Raw genomic sequence first — 21,438 nt, 5'->3', positions numbered from 1 at the left:
AAGAATGACCCAAAGCAAGACAGTAGGAGACTGCCATCTGAAGAGTCAGTATCCCCACTTTCATTTCCCTCTGGGGTTTTCAGTGCCCCCCCAAGTCAAGCTTCTTTGATCTTGATCCCACTCATTCTTTCCTTTTACTCTCTGATATTACTTACCATAAATTCTCATTCTTGCCCTTTCTAGAACATTGTAATTTCACCATATTATAATCATAATTTTATGTACTTTCTCTTAGCTATACATTGAAATACTTATGAACAAAATGAAATGGCACCTAGAATTTGCTACAAAATAATCCAAGAGTGGACAGCAGGGGGCATGAGTGGGGTATAGATACAACAAGAATGGCCTTGAATCAATCATCTATGACCTTGACTGATGGCTACAGGAGAGGTCACAATACATTTTCTCTACTTCTGTGTATGTTTAATTTTTTCCAAAATAAAAAAAGAGCTTTAAAAAATCCACTATCTGTGGCCATGATAGTTCCTGCCCTTTTTTTCCCCTTCAACATTAGTATTTACCATTAATCTACTTCTAACATAATGAAGTTGAGATATTAATGAACCTTTCAATGTGTACTAGCAAGACCAAATTTGATGTTTCAAGTTAATTCAGAGGAATCCAGAACCACTCCTAGGTTGAGGGGCTGGGATGTAGCTCGGTGGTACGGCACTTGCCTAGCATGTGTGAGGCCCTGAGTTCGATCCCAGCACCAAAAAAGAAAAAAGACAAACAAACAAACAAACAAACAAACAAAAAACTCTCCCCATTCCTAGGTTGAACTTTAAGAAGACTGCAAATTTTCTACACTGCTTCCTACCCTTACCTACTCTCCCTGCTAAGATGCCTTTCCTCCTCCTGTTTTCTCTGATAAGAACCCACACTTCACACATTTTCTTCTCTCCTCTGGTTCAGCATCTGCAAGTGAGAGCAGTGCTTCTTGCCAGGGGTCAACTCTGCCCTCCCTAAGGGGACTTGACCTTGCCCAGAGACATTTTTAGTGTTCACAGTTAGGGATGGAGGAGAAAAGGAAGGAAGAACAGTCACTAGCTTCAAGTGGGTAGAGACCAGGATTGTTTCTAAACATCCCATAATGCCCACAATATCACCCCCAAGACAATGAATTACCTGGCCCAACATGTCAACAGTTCACAGGGTGAAGTTGAGAGAAACCCTGGCTAGACCCTCCATGGTAACAGTGATCAAACCTTCATGTCTGGAGCCCTGAGTTCTGTCTATGTTCAGAACACAGGTGTCACTGTGCACTGTGTTATGTTTATGTAAAACTGGGTGCCATATCACAAACACTACAGGTATGAAAAAAAAAGTATCAGTGAGTAAGTACCAGGTACATCCTATCATGAAGGTAGAATGCTTGGAGTTGGCATGAGTGTGCCTCCAAAATGCCTAACAGGAAACTCTAGCCAAGGGTTTAATATACTGGGTAAAGTATGAAAGGCAAATATCCACAGAATAAACCAAATCAAAATTTATTTGAAAAAATCCTGTATTTGCACTACGGCAAGTAATTTAGCAAAAATTTAAAACACGGCCAAAAATGGAATCACAACTCAAAAATGCAAGATAGGAGATACTTACCAGCAAATGTGACCAAATTTCTGAAGTTCAGAATACAGTAAGATCCCAGAGACAGATCCCATATGAAACTGAAGTTGTAGGTAATAAGAGATATTATGGTTTGGGTGAGTTTCCCCCAAGGCCCATGTATTAAAGGCTTGGCCCCCAGGGTGGCTCTATGGGAAGGTAGTAGTTAGGACTAGTGGGAAATTTTCAGGTCACTGGGGGTGTGCCCTGGAAAAGAACTGTGGGATCCTGGTTGCTTTCTCTTTCCCACTGGCTTCCTGAAGGTTGATAAAGTGAATGGTTTTCTCTACCACATTCTCTCACCATGACATGCTGCCTTGCTTCAAGTCCAAAGAAATGGGGCCAATCATTGACTAGAACCTCTAAGACTGTGAGATAAAATAAGCCCTTTCTTCTTTTATGAGTTAATCTCAGGTATTTTGTTATGTGACAGGAAGGTATCACAGGGGGCCTTTTTGATTCAGCCTGGTAAAATGTTCATTCCAGTTTAACTACCTGTTACCTAATTCTCTGACACCTGTGGGAGATGGCAAAAGGGCCACAGTTGCTTCAGTCCTTGACACATGCATCTTTGCAATTTCATTTTGCCACTCTTCCATCGAGACTGACTGACCTTCTTCCTTTCTTTTCTTGGTGGTAACTCAGGGATTTATACTTGCAAGGCAGACACTCTGTCACCTGAGTCATGACTCCAGTCAAATTTCTCTGTTTTCAGAATCTAGGCTTGAACATCTTACTTGCTTTGCCTAAGACGCCGTCAATGTGATGTAGGCAGAGGCCATACTTGGAATCATCAGGCCAAAAGGGGAAGAATTCCAAGTTAGCCCACTGAAGGATGAGAGAGTGAGTACAGGGAGCAGACACAGGCAGCTCAGCAGAAGTCCTTTTAGACGCACCAATAAGTACCAGCCAGGTGACTGAGTCCATTCCAGGCCATCTGGCCTCAGCCAACCAGCTGAGCTGGTCCAACCGTTAACTGATCAGCCAATTTACAGAATCAGTTAATAATAAAGTGACTGCTGTCTTAAGTAACTGTAAACATTTGTTACAGAGTGAAATTTAGCTCTTTGAGCTTCTGTGAGTGTGTGTAGAGGTGGAGGGTGATGTTCTATATTAATAATTTCACTGGCTTAAGGTTTCTTCTAGTTTTCTGGAAGAGATTACACATCACAAGTCTTATCAACTTATACTCCTCCACAGCTGTGTTAACCCTCCCTTTTCTACCAGGGAAACTTTTCGAAATATATTAGTTCCCCTTATTCATGGTTTCACATTCTGCAGTTTCATTACCTATGGTCAACTGTGGTCTGAAAATATTAAATGGAAAATCCCCAAAAGAAACAATTCACAAGTTCTAAATTGCATGAGGCTCTGAGTAGCATGACGAAATCTTATGCTGTCCTGCACTGGCCTGTCCAGAATGCAAGTCACCCCCTTACCTGGAGCATCACTCAGTAGCCAGTCTGCTGATCAGACCATCTGTCCCTCTTTTAGTTGACAATGGCCCCAAAGTGCAAAGAGGACTAATGCTGGCAATTTTATTATAGTATATTGTCCTGTTTTACTATTAGTTGTTATTATTAATCTCTTACAGTGCAGCAGCATATGTGTAGGAAAAATAGAACGTATATTGTGTTTGGTACCATTTGTGGTTTCAGGCATCCATTGGGGTCCTGGAATTTATCACCTGCAGATGGAGAGATTACTATACTCTGAGGCTCCATCCAAAATGAGAGGGGAAGTTTTATAGTTAGGGGGACCCTTTAATGCATTTAGTCTTGTCTAATGGTGTAAAGGCTCAAAGAAGGTGTTCGTAATCCTCCGTGACTGACACTCACTGATAATTCACAACATCTGCAGGCCACATGAGAGGAAAATAGCCAGGCAACCTAATCCAAGTTCAATTTCTGCTCACTCGTGATTATAGCATCTCTGTGTTCAATACTCAGACCTGAATTTCTTTGAGCTGAAAGGCCTGACCACAGATTGTAAGCAACCCTACAAATGCAAAGCCTTCTACACCATGCACTCGACTGCCCAGCCTCCATTGCTGGTACACATGGCTGGTGTTGAGAAGATGGGTGGGGAGCTTGTTAGCTAGTCAAAGAAATTTACTAATACTGAGCTCATTCCCCAGTCTATGTCTAGGTTCCAAAACTCAGGGTGGGGAATCCAAACAGCATGCTAATAAGTGGATTTCTTCTAGGAAGGCACAGTCCTAACCAAAATAATTCCTGCCACTCACTGTTTCAATCAATTTGCCACTTAAAAAATGAACATATGCTAAGCAATTTAGGCGACTTTTAAATATGACAGTGAAGACAGCTGCTTTAGTGACCTACATTTACATTTTGTTCCCTGTCCAGGGTAGAGGAGGCAAAGTGAGGGAGAAAATCTGGAATTGTGAATTAGGAGAGCAGTCTGGAAGCTTCTGTATCCTCATCTGTAACATGTCTAACCATATTCTTGAAGGACTGAAAGTATAAATCACCACGTATCATACTCAGTACAAACAGGCGAGGGGATGGATCACATTGGGATACACGTTAATGTAAACCCTCAAATTTGAATGAATGTTGAGCCACACTTTTATTCCTAAGCATCACAATGTGCCTGGCTCTCAAAGTCAGTGCGTCTTTGAGCTTAAATTTCAAAAGATCCAAATTTATGTTTTATTTGCCATCCTCTCAATTTTGTAATACGCTGCTCCTTTTAAAGCCACATGAGGAGTTTTTCCTGGCTCTTCAAACTTGCTTCCTTCCACTTTAAGATCAAAGGAGTTACACAGTAATACTGAGAAGGCAGCAATTGCACAAATGAGCTTAAAATGGACTAGAAGAAACAGACATCCCTCTCTCCCTGAAGAGTGTGCACCCTCGTTGCAAAACTTAGCTCCTGGCACTTCCACTTCAGAGCAGCTTTCGTGGCATTAGTCATCTTCAAAAGGTTAGCACACGAGCACGACAGAGGGCTCAGAGTTGAAGCTTTCCAGCTGTCTTTAGGTATATCCAAAATACACAGAGACATTGGCAAGATGGTGACATGCAGGACTAGACTAAAGGCCAAATTCATACACATGCTGATGAAATTTAACCTCAAATTTTCTTTTTACAGAATAGCTCACCATATGGATTCAACAATTATCAAATTAGTCGCCAAGTAATAATTAATAAACTCTAGAGATGTGCTTATAATCCCAGCCCAGGAAGAGGGCCTGCATCTATTCCTGCTTGAAGCAAAATCAAACAGAGGCAGGGAGACCCCATCGGACTGCAGGTGTCTGCGTTCAGATACGTGCTACTATTGCCTTTGCCCAGCTCCCGTGCAACTGACCCTTGTCTTGGATCCTAATAATTTCCAAGTCCTGGCCATCTGCTCAATAGGATGGCCAGGACAACCTACTTGCCTTGAATCCAACATCGCCAGCTGCTCCTATAGTTCCATAAATGCCACATCAAGCCAATATCCTACAATGGGAAAAGGATTTATGCACGCAAGGGGTGGATGGCTACCCATTAACCGTAGCTACAGCGGAAAGTGGCAAACGGTAGGACTGGAGACTTTGTTCAGTCTTCCTGAATTGCAGAGATCTGTCCACCCTGAAGTTAAGCAAGTACAGGTGAATTCAGACGCTAATGCACTTGATCAGGCCACAATCAAGTGCTTCTTATGAGGTCTGACTTCTCATTGGACTCTCCTTGCTCTCCGCGGAACCACACAGCAAGGAGGCTGTAGATTCTTTCATTTGGATTGCGTCATGTTGGTTATCACCTGCTATACTGTGATTCCAGCTGCTGTCATTTATAACTTGGCTCTTTGAGCACCACTGCATTTCAGGTAGCCCTTACCGAGAGCCAAAGTGCTGACCGGCTTCCCTTATTAACACGTTAAACACTTGTTGATATGCTCAAGAAGACTTCTATTCTAGCATTAAACTAGTAACTGTGGAGCCATGTTGGAAATTAGGAGTAACAAATACTACCTTTCTTCTTGGACAGCCTATGGTCTTGGTTTTGGATGCAAAAACTTCTTCTTTCCCCTGTCTCCCTACCATCATGTTCTAATCTTTCCTGACCATCAGAGCTGCTAAGGGCTGATGCATTCAGCATTCCACACCACATGGAAAGCAGGGACACAGTTCAGAAGGAAGCACGGCAAAGGGAAAATCAGTACAGCAAAGCTGGAGGACTTCTCATGAAATGAATGCGTTTATTCTCCCAATTGTGGAAGGCAAGGAGGTAAGTGTGGACAGTCAGGAGGCTGGCTTTAAATGTGACTGCTTAAAATCCAGGATCCTACCATAACTTAAACCGAACCTAACAGATAAACAGCACAGAAGAGCCCCCTCAGAGTGGACGGTCTGGCCCTGGATCATCAATCATTTTCTAGTACTCGACAGAGATAAGTCTCCTGGGACTGGTTTCCATTGGGAGATGAAAAAACTTCAAATTCCTCAGTCACAGGAAGGATTAATATAAAAGGAAACAAATTGTAGATGCTAATATAATTTATCCTACCCTGTTTAAAATGGAGCTCCAGCCCTGACACAGTTTACTTACTGTTAATTTGTAATATTAGTGGAAACTATTCAATTCACAAGTTTTTCATCTCCAGAGAGTTGAGATCCATGGCCAGAGAAAGCCAAGGAAGAAACGCATTTTGTGGTGACCATTCTCTGCCTCCCTGCCTCAAAACTCCACCCACCAGAGTCTTTACCATCCAATTGTCAGACTTGGTTTGGTGGAGTCCACTACTGAAAAGAGCCCTGCAAGGTGACGCCAAGGCAAGAAGCAGGTCTGTGCAATGGCAGATTGAACCAAGAGCAGGTCTGCTTATTGCCTGCGCAGGTGATGTCTGATTTTCATGAGGATAAAACTGTCCGGGGCTGGGTATCCAACTGCACTTTCTTTGGTTTTGGATTTACCCAACCCTGCATTTCAAAACCAAGCAGAAAAGAAGGAGGGAACAGTAGGCTGGGGCATCTGGCAAGTGGCACTTCTATAGGGGCCACATGGCGATTTCTGTCCTTGTCTTTTCAATGTTGTGTGTCTCAGAGCCAAGAAGGTAGTGGGGAAGCGTTTATGGTAGTTCAAGATGGGGTCCCAGGACCACCTGTCCCACCCTAGCCATTCTTCTCAAAGAACAGGCTGCTCTTGCACTGAGAAGAGGCAAAGAAATTCAAACCCAGCAAAGCATGGACTACAGTCTTGAGCTACAATGCAAACTGTTTCATACCAATATTGCCATGACCTTTGAATTAAAAAAGGAAGAGAAAAGTCTGAGACTGGGGGAGCCTGGGGCAACAGCAGCTTATTTCAGGCTCAGTGACTTGCCTGCAAGTTTCTCTCAGTTCCGTGTGGCACTGCTGGACAACTTTGACTTTCTCTTGTTAATAATCCCGCCATGCACTGAAAAGCCCCAACAATGTCAAAGGCTTAGGGGAGAAAGCAGAGCTGGCTGGTTCCTTGTGTAGCAAGCGACTTCAACCAAAACACATTAGATGTGAACTCTCACCTTTGCTTTTCCATTCCCTCAAAGCAAAAAGCTGCTTGAAGCACTCTATTTATAAAAGACTCCGAATAGAGAAAATGCTATGGGGGGACTGCTTTAAATCTCTACCATGTATGCAGTAGGAAAAGTACAAGAGACAAGGCATACTGGATCAAAGGGGATGCCAGGCTGATCCTTTTGCTGGAAAAATGCCTCCTTAGGAGTAGGGAAGGTCATAGATTTGCCTTATTAGGAATGGGCAAAGACTAGGTAAATATGCAAGAGGTTATCATATATAAAATATTGAAGTGGGGCTGGGGATGGAGCTCAGAGGGAGAGCACTTGGCCCATATGTGTAAGGTCTTCAGTTCAATGCTCAGCACTGCATAAAAATAAAATAAATAAGGTATTAAAGTAACCTGTCTCATAGGGGAAAGAGTATAGTGCTCTTAGCCTAAATTACACCCAACATTTTAAGCTCACTCATTCAACAAATATGTATTGAGTGTCTGCTGCACTCTGTGGTGGGCTGACTCTAAGACGGCCTCCAGCAATCCCTGAACCCAGGTATCCAACCCTTGCACAGTCTCACCTCTCCCCCCACCCCCACCAAGGGAGGGCTGGGTCAAGTGACTTACTCTGATCCAACAGAATGAAGCAAAAGCAATGGGATGTCACCTCAATGGTTAGGTCAGAGAAGATGCTGATAGCCATCCTGCTAGCAGGTATCAATAGTACCTGACTGGGCTTGCACACTTTGGTGAAGCAAACAATCTTGTTGGAGAAGCCCACATGACAAGGATTGCAAGTAGCCTCTGCCCAACAACTAAGGGAGAACTGGGCTCCTCGGGGACATTCTCTTGAGAATGTGAACTTGGTCAACAACCTGTGTGAGCTTAAAGCGGGTGGCTTCCCAGGTGAACTTGCAGAGAAGCTCCAGGCCCCAGCTGATTGGCTGCAGCCTTGTGAGACACTGTGATTCAGAGATGCCTCCAGACCCTGGGAGACGGTAACCCCACTGCTTTAAGCTGTTAGGTTTGTAACCATGTGTCACACTGCAAAAGACAGCCACGCACCAAGACCGGGCCAGTGCGAAAGGAGACGCTACTGACCACCAGTCTAGGGGCTGACGGCTGTGACACAGTCAGTTCCCATCCTTCTGAGTAAGCCCTTGCCTTTCTTGGACCTCAGCTGCTACGCTGAGTCACAGATTCTAGAGTTGGGTGAGGAACAATGTGTTTACAAGCCAGGTTCCAACAAGGAAAACCTGGCAAAGATAACAAGAAAACCCCAAGTGGAGCAATTAAATACCGACAGTCAATTTGGAGACAAGAGTTTGCAGTAGGTTTTATGTTTAAGCAAACATAAAAACCGAATAAATTGCAACACAGAATCTAAGACTGTCATCACGAAAGGTGTCCCCGGGCAAAGTGCAGGCCACAGAACTGAGGCACAAGCAGCTGTTCAGATTCACAGCAACCAAGTGCAAACTCATTATATAGCACAGCGCTCTTTCACAGGGGGTATTTCTACTTGGGGCTTCATTTCGAGACTGAAAGACTGCTCCATTAATGTAGTCTCTGAAGACTGATGAAGTATCAATTCGCTCTTCCAAGCAATACCTCATCAGCCATCTCCGATTCTAAATTGTGCTCTTCTAGAAAGGGTTTGCTGCCCAGCAGTACAAGAGTGACACAAGCTCCCTGCATGTTCTCTGAAATAAACTACTTCACTCATCTCAACACTGCACTTCATTTACCAACAGTGGAAAACGCACTCAGGGTTTTCATTAAACCCCTCTGAGGATCTGATTTAAAGCCTTAGTTAAGCAATGTTTGGGGTTACAAAGAGATTTCTTAAATGGATACACATCTTTAAATCCACTAATTAGGGAAATTCCTGTCTACTAAGTGGTAGTCTACACAAAGTCCACTTCAACTTGTAGGATTCAGGTTAATGGGAACTGAACAGTTTGGCTTTGTATTTAAAATGTACCTGAGATCGACAGAGGATAAAATTAAATTGCAACAAGGAAAGACAAAATCTTTCCCAGCAGGCCTCAATTGATAGAACGTGCCATTTATAGCAGAACAAAATGGAAAACCAGAAAGTTCTTTCCCAGCAATCATTACTTGCTAGGCCAACTTTCTCTCCTTTGAGAAAATAATATGACTTCTTAGAGCATGGAGGCTGAGCGTAGCACTCAGGTGCTACAATTCTTCCAGCAGTTTGGTTGGAAAAAAAATGGTCCCCGTGGGGATAAAAAGGCAGTCTAGGTAGCAGTTAACCAGGAAGAGCCTGGGAGCCAGCAATTTCTTAGAAAAAGGAAGATCAATGAAATAAGGCCATCTTAAACAGCTAGTGGAATATGCAAAACTAGTTGGTAGTCAGGTGCAGTTTTTGAAACCAGGTTGGTAGACTCAGGTTCAAAACCTCACTCCTCTATGTAAGAGCTGTGCTACCAGTGGAAAGTTAATTACAATCCAGTTGAGTCTCAATTTTCTCATCTATGAAAAGGGCTTAGTCCCTTCAAAACTCAGAGGATGGGCAAGCTGATTGAATTGAGTTTTTAACACAGGTCCTGACACATTGAAGATTCTTAAAAATGCTACCTATAGCCATTCTTTCCCCCAAAAAAGACAAACATGCTCTGCTGATAGTATACAGAAAAACACACAAAGATGCACATGTACTCCTGTTTCTGGCTACAGACAGACCAGTTTTGGGGGGATCAGAGCTAAATTGAGCCAAAAATGATCCCCTCAACAATACCCTAACCTTTCATGAAATTCTTCTTTTCAATAAAATGGTAACATCTTTTCACCCATCAGATTAAATCTTCAAGCCCGGGAGTAATTTTGAGTCTTCCCTTTCTTGTTACACTTTAGCAAGGGTATCTAGAAAGTTGAAAAAATTCTGGATTTATCTCCAAAGAATTCTATTCAAGCCTTGACTGTGTGTTGGCTGCGTGACCTGAAGCAAGTGATGTAAGCACTCAGGCAAGTAGACAATGAGGCGTGCACATAAAATGAAAAGACATATGTAACAGGTATTGTGCTACATAATGTACAGACCAGGGATCAGTACATTGTGGTGGGCTTTGTTTTTACTTTATTTTAACCCACACCACACTGAAAGTTGGACGTCAGAGGCAAAGTCAACAGCAAAAGATAGCCATATTTTAAATCATGGTAGTAATTATTGGGCTGGAAGCATAGCTCAGTGCAATAGACAGGTTTAATCCTGAGCACTGGAGGGGTGGGGGAGTAGTAATTACTAATGATGATGACTAATGCAAATTTCCAGTCTTTTTTCTCTTATTCTTCTGTATCAGAATTTGCTTCTCATTCATTAAACATACGGTCTTTTAAGTCCCATTGACTCAAATCAAAGTTCCATCGATGACAATGTGTGATACAGGTCAACAAACTATGGCCATTGAGACAAATCCCACCCACTGACATAAAGTTTTATTGGAACACAGCCACATCTTTTCATTTACATGTTGCCTTTGGCTGCTTTTGTGCTGCCACAACAGAGCTGAGCAGTTGGAACAGAAATTTCATGGCCTACAAAGCCAAACCTGTTCATTTACTGTCTGGCTCTTTATATAGAAATTGTTCACAAAACTCAGATTTATGTATATAAAGTACATAAAGTATTAAGCCTCATATTTTTCAATGTAGAAAATGCAAATATGTTCTGTTTGCTTTGTTTATTGAGACAAGGTCTTGCTATGGCACTCAGGCAGGCCTGGAAGTTACTACATAGTTCAGGCTGGTCTTGAACTCACAATCCTCTTGCCTCAGTCTCTCAGGTGTTGGAATTACAGGTGTGCACCATCACACTAGGCTAAAAATAGACCAAACAGTATTTCCCCAATAGAGCTGTTGTGTCAAATGAGATAATCCACAAAAATACTTAGCACAGTGCCAGACACAAGTGAAGAATTTAATAACCAGTGAATATTAAATACTGTTAAACTTATCAGTGGCAAATTCCTTCCATTCAACCATACACCCAACTATTCATTAACTCAAACATTCAAAAAATACTTACTAAGCATCTACTAAGTACCAACAATTATACTAGGATATAATGTACTGCAAATAGATCTACCAGATGAACAAAAGCAAAACAGAGAAAGGGAAAATTCTCTGCCCTTAGGGTGCAAAAGCCTGTGAGTGACGTAGAGCAATATAAATATTAGAAGACACGATATTAGTACTGTGTCAAGCAGACAATGACATATGCTTTGTGTGACGATGCCTTGAACCAGGAAGCGCAGTGCCTCTCCACAATAAGCCTTAAAAATTCTTTTAGGACTGAAGGCTGATTCATGCATAGCTGTTAAAAAAGGTTCAACACACCAAGCAAGGAGCACTCAATGATGACGCAGAAACTGCCCACATTTCATGGTGTGGGGGACTGTGTCTGTCAGTGAGCATCATATGAAAATCTCCAAATATCTAGAAACATTGTTTTGCAGGTGTGGTATTCAGATCTTGGCTCGACTGCAACTGATTCAAAATGACTAAGAGCGCACTGGGAAATGGGAGACCTTAGGATGCTAAGTTTGCAAAGTTGCACACTTTAAATGATACAGAGTGTAGAATGGTACAGAGAATGAGCTGTGCTACAGCAGTTCTTGGACTAACTTGGAAAAATCTCTCAACTTTTCTAAAGGGATTTCTCCAACTTTATTCTTATCATTTCAGATGAAAGCTTTGTAAAGCTAACTGCATGCTTCACTGCCTTCTCCAACATATTTTTAGCCTCTGTAAATGACTAAAGATGGTCCTTTTCAATAACACTTGGTTGACCAAATTCTGATAAAGCTAGTCTTGGGTGGAGGCGCCAGAGCTGAGTGCCTCAAGGGAAACGACATACAGAACCCTGGACAGTGCTGCGTGGAGAGCGTGTGTTTCAGTGAAGGGAAGGAGTGATAGATAAATTGGATGCTCTGAACCTGAAAAATTAGCTTAAAATTATTGCCTATGTGTTTCTCAAACGTGTCAGGTAAATGACCCAAATTAACGTTGGGTAACTGCAAGGGGTCTCATTAAGAAAAAACTCGAAGAAGCTCCCTCCCTCCTTTTTTGGGTTGGGGATTAAATCCAGGGCCTCACACATGCTAGGCACAAACCCTACCCCAGAGCTACACTCCCAGCCCACTAATATATTTTCTGAACAACTCTCCTACTTACGTTCTCTGACACTAGTAGAATGTGCCTTGGATTAATCAATACCATTCCTGTATAATAAAGACAAGTTATTAATATTGACTTGGAGCAGATCTGTAAGTGATGTATTAATTCTCTTCTTTGGGTTTAAATGTCAGGAGAGAACAAACATGAGTTTCATGGTCTTTTCTCCTTTCTCAATCACTTTTTTGTGAAGAAGAAACCCACCTGCATATATTTTATTCCCAAGCTCTTAAGAATCTGTTGATATATACTACAGAACACAATTTTAGTTGGGCGTCTGCACCAAAGATAAACACTCTTTTTAATCTCCCAAGGGAAAGGGGAATTTTCTGTTGTGGGTTTTTTTTAGTTATCTGCATTAATGTTGAGGAGATAAACCAACAGCAGGGTTATCTATGAATTTTAGATACTCTGTTCATTGCCTCTCATGAAACCTGAGGGAGATTAAAATGCTGTCTGGTTGGTAGTCAGGCCACTGGGGTACAGAAAATCAGGAGGTAGGATGATAAGAGAAGTGACAAACATAACAGTGGTCTGAGAAAATCTGTATTTCCCTGATTCCTTGGAAACCTATAAGCTTTTGACTGTGCCTCTGCACAATTAAACACTCAGCTGATTTCCATTTTAGGAAGGCCATGTCCCTAGTACCAGCCAAAGAGTAAACATTTTCACATATATTTTGGGTTTTAAAAATAGGCACTTTTAAAATGAACATTGATTGTTTAGCAGTCAACATTTCTTACTCTGTTTCTTACTGCCTTTTTTCATAACTTAAACAGTGGAAATGTGTGAAGGATGTTAGCTACCATAGATATGCACAAGAAAAGAGGAAACTATTTTTAAAAATTTTTTCTTTTATTCATAGGTGCATACAAAGTTTGGGTCATTTCTCCCCCCTTCCCCCAAGCCCCCCGCCTCCCTTACACCCCCGCCCCCCCTTTCCTCCCAGCCCCTCGCTTCCAGGCAGAAACTATTTTGCCCTTATCTCTGATTTTGTTGAAGAGAGAGTATAAGCAATAATAGGAAGGACCAAGGGTTTTTACTACTTGAGATAAGGATAGCTATACAGAGAGTTGACTCACATGGCTGTCCTGTGCATGTGTGTTACCTTCTAAGTTAATTCTTTTTGATCTAACCTTTTCTCTAGTTCCTGGTCCCCTGATCCTATTGGCATCTGTCACTTTAAAGTATCTGCTTTAGTATCTCTGCATTGAGAGCAAGAAAAGCTATCTAGTTTTTTGGGTGTCTTACCTATCCGCATACCTCCCTTGTGTACTCTCGCTTTTATCATGTAATCAAAGTCCAATCCCCTTGTTGTGTTTGCCCTTGATCTAATGTCCACATATGAGGGAGAACATACGATTTTTGGTCTTTTGGGACAGGCTAACCTTGCACAGAATTATGTTCTCCAGTTCCATCTATTTACTTGCAAATGAAAAGATTTCATTCTTCTTCATGGCTGCATAAAATTCCATTGTGTATAAGTACCACATTTTCTTAATCCATTCATCAGTAGTGGGGCATCTTGGCTGTTTCCATAACTTGGCTATTGTGAATAGTGCTGCAATAAACATGGGTGTGCAGGCGCCTCTGGAGTAACCTGTGTCACAGTCTTTTGGGTATATCCCCAAGAGTGGTATTGCTGGATCAAAGGTAGACCTATGTTTAGATTTTTAAGAAGACTCCAAATTTTTTTCCCGAGTGGTTGTACTAGTTTGTATTCCCAACAGCAGTGTAAAAGGGTTCCTTTCCACCACCACCCCGCACATCCTTGCTAACACCTGTTGTTAGTGGTGTTGGTAATGATGGCTATTCTAACAGGGGTGATGTGGAATCTTAGTGTGGTTTTCATTACCATTTCCTTCATGGCTAGAGATGGTGAGCATTTTTTCATGTGTTTTTTGGCCACTTGAATTTCTTCTTTTGAGAAAGTTCTGTTTAGTTCACTTGCCCATTTCTTTATTGGTTCATTGATTTTGGGAGAATTTAGTTTTTTGAGTTCCCTAATATCCTGGTTATCAGTCCTTTGTCTGATGTGTAGCTGGCAAATATTTTTCCACTCTGTGGGTGTTCTCTTCAGTTTAGAAACCATTTCTTTTGTTGAGCAGAAGCTTTTTAGTTTTATGAAGTCCCATTTATCTATGCTCTCTCTTAGGTGCTGTGCTGCTGGGGTTCCATTGAGAAAGTTCTTGCCTATACCTACTAACTCCAGAGTATTTCCTACTCTTTCCTGTACCAACTTTAGAGTTTGGGGTCTGATATTAAGATCCTTGATCCATTTTGAGTTAATGTTGGTATAGGGTGATATACATGGATCTAGTTTCACTTTTTTGCAGACTGCTAACCAGTTTTCCCAGCAGTTTTTGTTGAAGAGGCTGCTATTTCTCCATTGTATATTTTTAGCGCCTTTGTCAAAGATAAGTTGGTTATAGTTGTGTGGCTTCATATCTGGGTCCTCTATTCTGTTCCACTGGTCTTCATGTCTGTTTTTGTGCCAGTACCATACTGTTTTTATTGCTATTGCTTTGTAATATAGTTTGAAGTCAGGTATTGTGATACTTCCAGCATTGTTCTTTTACTGAGTATTGCCTTGGCTATTCGTGGCCTCTTATGTTTCCATATAAATTTAACGGTAGATTTTTCAATCTCTTTAATGAATGTCATTGGGATTTTGATGGGAATTGCTTTTGGGATTATAGACATTGTTACTATGTTGATTCTACCAATCCATGAGCATGGGAGATCTCTCCACTTTCTATAGTCTTCCTCAATCTCTTTCTTCAGAAGTGTATAGTTTTCCTTGTAGAGGTCGTTCACATCCTTTGTTAGGTTTACACCTAGGTATTTGATTTTTTTTGAGGCTATTTTATTTTTTTTTTCATTTTTCTTTTATTATTCATATGTGCATACAAGGCTTGGTTTATTTCTCCCCCCTGCCCCCACCCCCTCCCTTACCACCCACTCCACCCCCTCCCGCTCCCCCCTTCAATACCCAGCAGAAACTATTTTGCCCTTATCTCTAATTTTGTTGTAGAGAGAGTATAAGCAATAATAGGAAGGAACAAGGGGTTTTGCTGGTTGAGATAAGGATAGCTATACAGGGCATTGACTCACATTGATTTCCTGTGCGTGGGTGTTACCTTCTAGGTTAATTCTTTTTAATCTAACCTTTTCTCTAGTTCCTGGTCCCCTTTTCCTATTGGCCTCAGTTGCTTTAAGGTATCTGCTTTAGTTTCTCTGCATTAAGGGCAACAAATGCTAGCTAGTTTTTTAGGTGTCTTACCTATCTTGAGGCTATTTTAAATGGAATAGTTTTCGTATATTCCTTCTCGGTTTGTTCATTATTAGTGTATAGAAATGCTAATGATTTTTCTAGGTTGATTTTATATCCTGCTACCTTGCTATAGCTATTGATGGTGTCTAGGAGCTTCTGAGTAGAGTTTTTTGGGTCTTTAAGGTATAGGATCATGTCATCTGCAAATAGGGATATTTTGACAGTTTCTTTACCTATTTGTATTCCTTTTATTCTTTCTTCTTGCCTAATTGCTCTGGCTAGGAATTCCAGTACTATGTTGAATAGGAGTGGAGATAGTGGGCATCCTTGTGTGGTTCCTGATTTTAGAGGGAATGGTTTCAGTTTTTCTCCATTAAGTATAATGCTGGCTGTAGGTTTGTCATATATAGCTTTTATAATGTTGAGGTACTTTATTCTATGCCTAGTTTTCTTAGAGCTTTTATCATGAAATGGTGTTGGATCTTATCAAAGGCTTCTTCTGCATCTATTGAGATGATCAAGTGGTTTTTGTCTTTGCTTCTGTTAATGTGGTTTATTACGTTTATTGATTTTCGTATGTTGAACCACCCCTGCATCCCTGGGATGAAGCCTACTTGGTCGTGGTGAATGATCTTTTTGATGTGTTGTTGAATTCGGTTTGCCATTATTTTGTTGAGGATTTTGTGTCAATGTTCATTAAGGAGATTGGCCTGTAGTTCTTGAAAGGAGGAAACAATGACACCTGAAACATGAGTTGTTAACACTGACTGCAAATCAAATTAATGGTCAACTGGGAAATGACACCCTTGGTGAGGGTGGTGGTGTTGGTTAGCAGCACTAATTGTGCCCCCTAAAAGTCTACTTTAAAGAATTAATACAATGAAAAAAAATTTGGAGGACTGGTAGGGTGGCTCAAGCAGTAAGAGTGCCTGCCTAGCAAATATGAGATCCTGAATTCAAACTCCAATGTCACCAAAAAATGAATAAACAAACAAAATAAAAATAAAAAATGAAGGAAAAACCTTGGAAAGTAGGTAAGAGCACAAATATAAACATAATGCTTCAGTGCTGTTCATTATAGAAAAAAAATTCACACTATTAGAAAAATCTTTTAATAGTTAAGACGCAGAGATACGACAATAGCAGGTATGAGGCCAGCCCTTGCAAAGTTAGAGAGACACTACCTCAGAAACAAAATAAAAAGTCTGGGGGTGGGACCATGGCTCAAGTGGTAGAGCTTGCCTCACAAGACCAAGGCCCTGGGTTTAATCACCAGCACTGCAAACAAACAAAAAACACCCACTTGATGGAATTCCATGTTGCTTGAAATTTGTACAAGCATGATTATTTTTGGAACCACAAAAAACTTAGTCACATTTTGCAAAAACGTATTCAGATGCTGATGTATTTTCTATGTGATATTGACATATCTGCATAAATTTTAAATTTCTTATGTGTAATTTTTTAATTTCAACCTGTGACTATATCAGATTTAGTGTAACAGATTTAAATATATGAGTGATATAAATTATTTTATCTATGCCTCTATGCTGAAAGAAGCCTTTCAGCAATGACTAGCCCTGGACCAGTGACAGGACCAGCGGTGGCATAGTGTCTAGCAGTTGTCATGTTTCTCATTCACTGTCACATGTTGTAAAATCAGAGCTTGATTGTCCAGTGTCTGGTGATGGGCTACAATCTATACAACTAATCCATAATCTGCTTTGATCACGTGGAAGGTGCTAACACTGAGTATGTCCTCGAACCCTACGGAGCCTAGTTCTTGCCCTGTAATCAGGGAAGGAACATAGGATGTGTTAGCTCAGTCAAAGAGGCTCTTCCTTGACAGATCCAAAGTGGAATCTGCCTCAGACACGAATCACCACATTTCCCCATGATGCATGTAAACCACCCCATCCCCCCAATGCAATTTGACTCCAGGTGACAGTCTCTGCTAACAGGCAGAGAAGACCTAAAGAGATACATCCCAGTGGGACTACAGGAAGGATGGTCAGGCTGAAGGGTGAAACATAGCTGTCCAATGCCAAACAAGAGGAGTGGTCCTGGGTGGGAATGGCTGCTCTTCTTCCCATCCCTCGAGCATCCTCCTCAGACGCGAATACATGCTCATACCCTGGGGATCTGGTGCTTCTGGTTTAAGCTGATGTTACTTACAATCTCCTTCACTTCACCAACAGAACCTATCTGCACACTTTGTTCAAGTGGCTTCACTCATTGCCTCCATGATGCCCAGGTGGGAAACCCCACTGCTGGCAGCAATCCATTCTTTTTCAAAGGACTAGCTGAAGGTTTAAGATACTACCAAGGGGCCAGGAGCAGTGGCTCATGATTATAATCCCAGTTATTCAGGAGGCAGAGAAGGAGAGAACTGGGGTTCAAGACCAGATCAGGCAAAAAGTTACCACGACTCTCTATTGATCAAAAAGGCAGCCATGGTAGTACATACCTGTGTTCCCAGCTATGCTGGAGGCACAGGCAGGAGGATTGCTGTCTGAGGTCAGCCCTAGGAGAAAACACAATGCTCTACCTGAAAAATGATGATGCATAAAGGGCTAGGGGTGTGGTTCAAGTAGTAAGCACCTGACTAGCAAGCATGAAGTCCTAAGTTCAGAACCCAGTACTGCCAAAAATAAAACAAAACAAAACAAAAAAACCAAAATGGAACAAACAGAAAAGACACAATGCAGAGCACTACAGATCTCATTTTACCATTACCCACAACAACCCTTTAAGGTTAGAAGTAGTAGTCATCTTCCTGTAATAGCTCTGGCAGGCAAAGCTTGGAGAGGAAAGAGATTTCACAACAGTCACACCTAGAAGGTGGTGGTAACAGGCTTGGTTAAGGGGATCTTGCTGCCTATGATCACAATTCCTACACTTATATTCATAGCTTTCCTTTCAGGGTTCAAGACCACTTATCTAGTGCTTCAAATCCTAAAGAGTGGCAGGGATTACCAAAAAAGTTCAAGATTCAATTGCCATCTGACACACACACACACACACACACACACACACACACACACACACACACAGAGGCAGGTGAGGGTGTGAGGAGGACACACAAGCGAAAACAATAGTCAGATCCTCTAATTTTTATAGGGAAAGTAAGATGACGATGAAAACTAAGATTTAAGAGCAAAAAAAAGAACCCAGGAAGAATACTAGTTCAGGGGTACTATGTTAGAAATTGAAAGGTTCCCTTCATTTTGGGATTTCTCAGAGAACGTTTATGATGCTAAACCATACTGTTTCCTCTCGGAGGAAGACTCACTAGAGTAGACGGACAGCAGTTCCCAGGACTTGATCAAGGTTGAGCATCTTTCGGGAACAGCAAGAGGAAAGGCTGGTCCAGGGAAACCCAGAGCATCACCGTCAGCAACCGTTTGCTGCTGCAAAGGCCCTGCCTGTCAGTGTGATTTAGCTTCTCTATGACAGCTGGAGAGAAGAAAACACAAGTCCACTCGAGGAATTCACTAGAACAACTGTAGGATGGTAACATCTCAAATATTATTCTGCAGAGTGCACGTGTAACAAAAGACACACCAGACGCCCTCTATCTGGCTCCAAGAACCCTGCCTGTGTAAAGGTTCCAAATCCAGAATAACCTCACATGGAGTCCTACACACTCCAAGCCAGAGACATCCCCCAAAACACTCCTGCTTTATCCGACTCAACTGGCTTCCAGAAACCCACATGGTGGAAGAGATGCCTCCCAAACCCCCGAAGAGTGCATATTCAGACACCATCTCAAAAGCCTGGTGTCATATACTAGCAATTTTCATTGATGACTGAGGGCCTACCAATTTACAGCCCCTGTGGCTGCAACAAGCAAGTACCATGGACGTAGAGAAAATGGAAAACAAGTGAAAAGACAAATGAACGCCCAGGCACTCAGAATTGTGAACTGATGGTACAGAACAGAACACGGGTGTTCTGCAACATTACTTAGTCTAGAAAAATGAAGCAATACAGCTGCTAATGGGGCCGTATGCTGCTTTGCAAACTCTATTGCATTGCTGGTTTTTACTGTTCACACATGCAGGTCCTGTCTCCCTGACACACTTGCAAGGCAGGGTCTGAGGACCATTCCTTTTTTAGCACCTACGCCAGTGCCAAGTATGCTGCTGAAATAAATCTGTGAGTGGATAAATGCCTTCATATTACAGAGGCATAAAAGGGTATTTACTTATTTTGTGCTCAATGCAGCCATGCTGCTGTGAATATTCAGTACCTGATTATGGAAAGTCTGATGTAATCTATACTAAAATAAAGTCAGTGATCCAGCACAGTGAAGAAAATAGGGCATCGGTCACGAGTTGGTAGTTGATGGCAATTAGTTTTTATTTGTGGGTGTTTTTTTGTTTAATCTTACCCCTTTCTCCATCAGTTAGGGTCCCATCAGGAGACAGAAACCACACCAGTAATTTGAACACACAAAATAAAATAACAAATAACTGCTAACAAGTAAAAGGTGGTTAATTTCCCAAAAGAGGGGACCTAAGGGACTCAGGGAAAACTAGTACAGCAAGTGGTTATTATCTCTAGGGGAGAGAGGGAGCAAAGAAGAAATTAAGCACTCCTGGGGTGGAAGAAAGAAAGGGAGGGAGGTGGCCCAAATAATGTGTATATATATATGTAAGTAAATGTAAAAACGATAAAATAAAATTGAAAAGAAAAGAAAAAAAAGAACTCCTAAGAGAGTCCTCCCACAGGCCTGATATCCAGACCCTTAGGCAATGCAAGAAATGTCACAAGAACATGCAACCTAGGGCAAGGACACTGCCAGACGGTGTGCTAGCAGGTCCACAGAAATGACCCACAGGTAACAAAGAAGCTTGCTGGAATAATGCTGGCCAGAACATATCTACAAGAGGAGTTTGTGGGGTGAGAGAGAAATTTACCAGGATGAACAGGCCCCAGTAGGTCCAGAGGAACTGAATTGCTAAGAACCTCAGCCAAAAGCAGCAGCCCACCCCACTGGAAAGAAATTTGCTGGAGGATATCGTTGCAGCTGTTGTGACAGAGGCGGAGAAAGTGACACTGGGCCTTATCTTGCTGATCTCCTGCTTACCAGGACAGCAAGTCCCACCATATGACTCCTTTACATTGCTCCCTGTGCCTTCTACTTAGAAAGCCTACTGTACCAGACTAGAAAGGAGAAATGTTTATAGGAGTCAGCTCCAGTCTCACAAAGCTGGGAAAGGAAAGGTGAATTTGTAACTGAGAGGCAAAAAGTAACTAACTACCATGCTTTCCATGGGAGAGTCTAAGAGAGAGAATCTGGCTCATCATACAGAGATGTTAAAAATTCTATTAGGCATTGACTGATTAGAAGTTCTTTCTTTCTGTAACAGGAGAATGAGAAAACAGTTAAGTATGTAGGTATAATGGTTGGCACAAGGAGCAGCTCAATAAAAATATAATGAATGAACGGAAGAGTGAATGAATAAACAAATAAATGTCTTCCCTGTCCCATCATAAACTATGACTCTGGTTAATGGGCCCATTTCTGAAAAGCTTGTAAGTATGTAGGAACCAAAATAAGTATTTTGCAAAAGATCAGTTACAAAAACTTTCATTGATATAATACAGGACACGTTAAGGGGAGGGTGAATATGGTTGAGGTACTTTCTATATCATATGGAATATGGAACACTGAAGCCTGTCAAAGTCATTTCAAGAAGGGGTGTGGGGTATGAGGGAGATCAATGGAGGGGATGAATCAAACTGGGGTCCAATACATGTATATTGGAAATGTCACAAAGAAACCCCATGTATAACAATATTATACTAATAAAAACATTTTTTAAAGGAAAACTTTCATTATAATATGTGACA

General features: G+C 41.6%; 1 protein-coding gene across 3 annotated transcripts in view; it reads right to left on the bottom strand.

Moving 5' to 3' along the window:
* The window catches only part of Ptprg (protein tyrosine phosphatase receptor type G), a 658,629-nt gene that overhangs the window by 153,814 nt on the left and 483,377 nt on the right, over nt 1-21,438 (bottom strand). The gene's annotated exons all lie outside the window — the stretch shown is intronic.

The sequence above is a fragment of the Castor canadensis genome, chromosome 10 (assembly GCF_047511655.1).
Source record: "Castor canadensis chromosome 10, mCasCan1.hap1v2, whole genome shotgun sequence".
Lineage (NCBI taxonomy): Eukaryota > Metazoa > Chordata > Mammalia > Rodentia > Castoridae > Castor > Castor canadensis.
The sequence above is the reverse complement of the archived record's forward strand: the minus strand, read 5'-3'. Positions and strand labels throughout refer to the sequence as shown.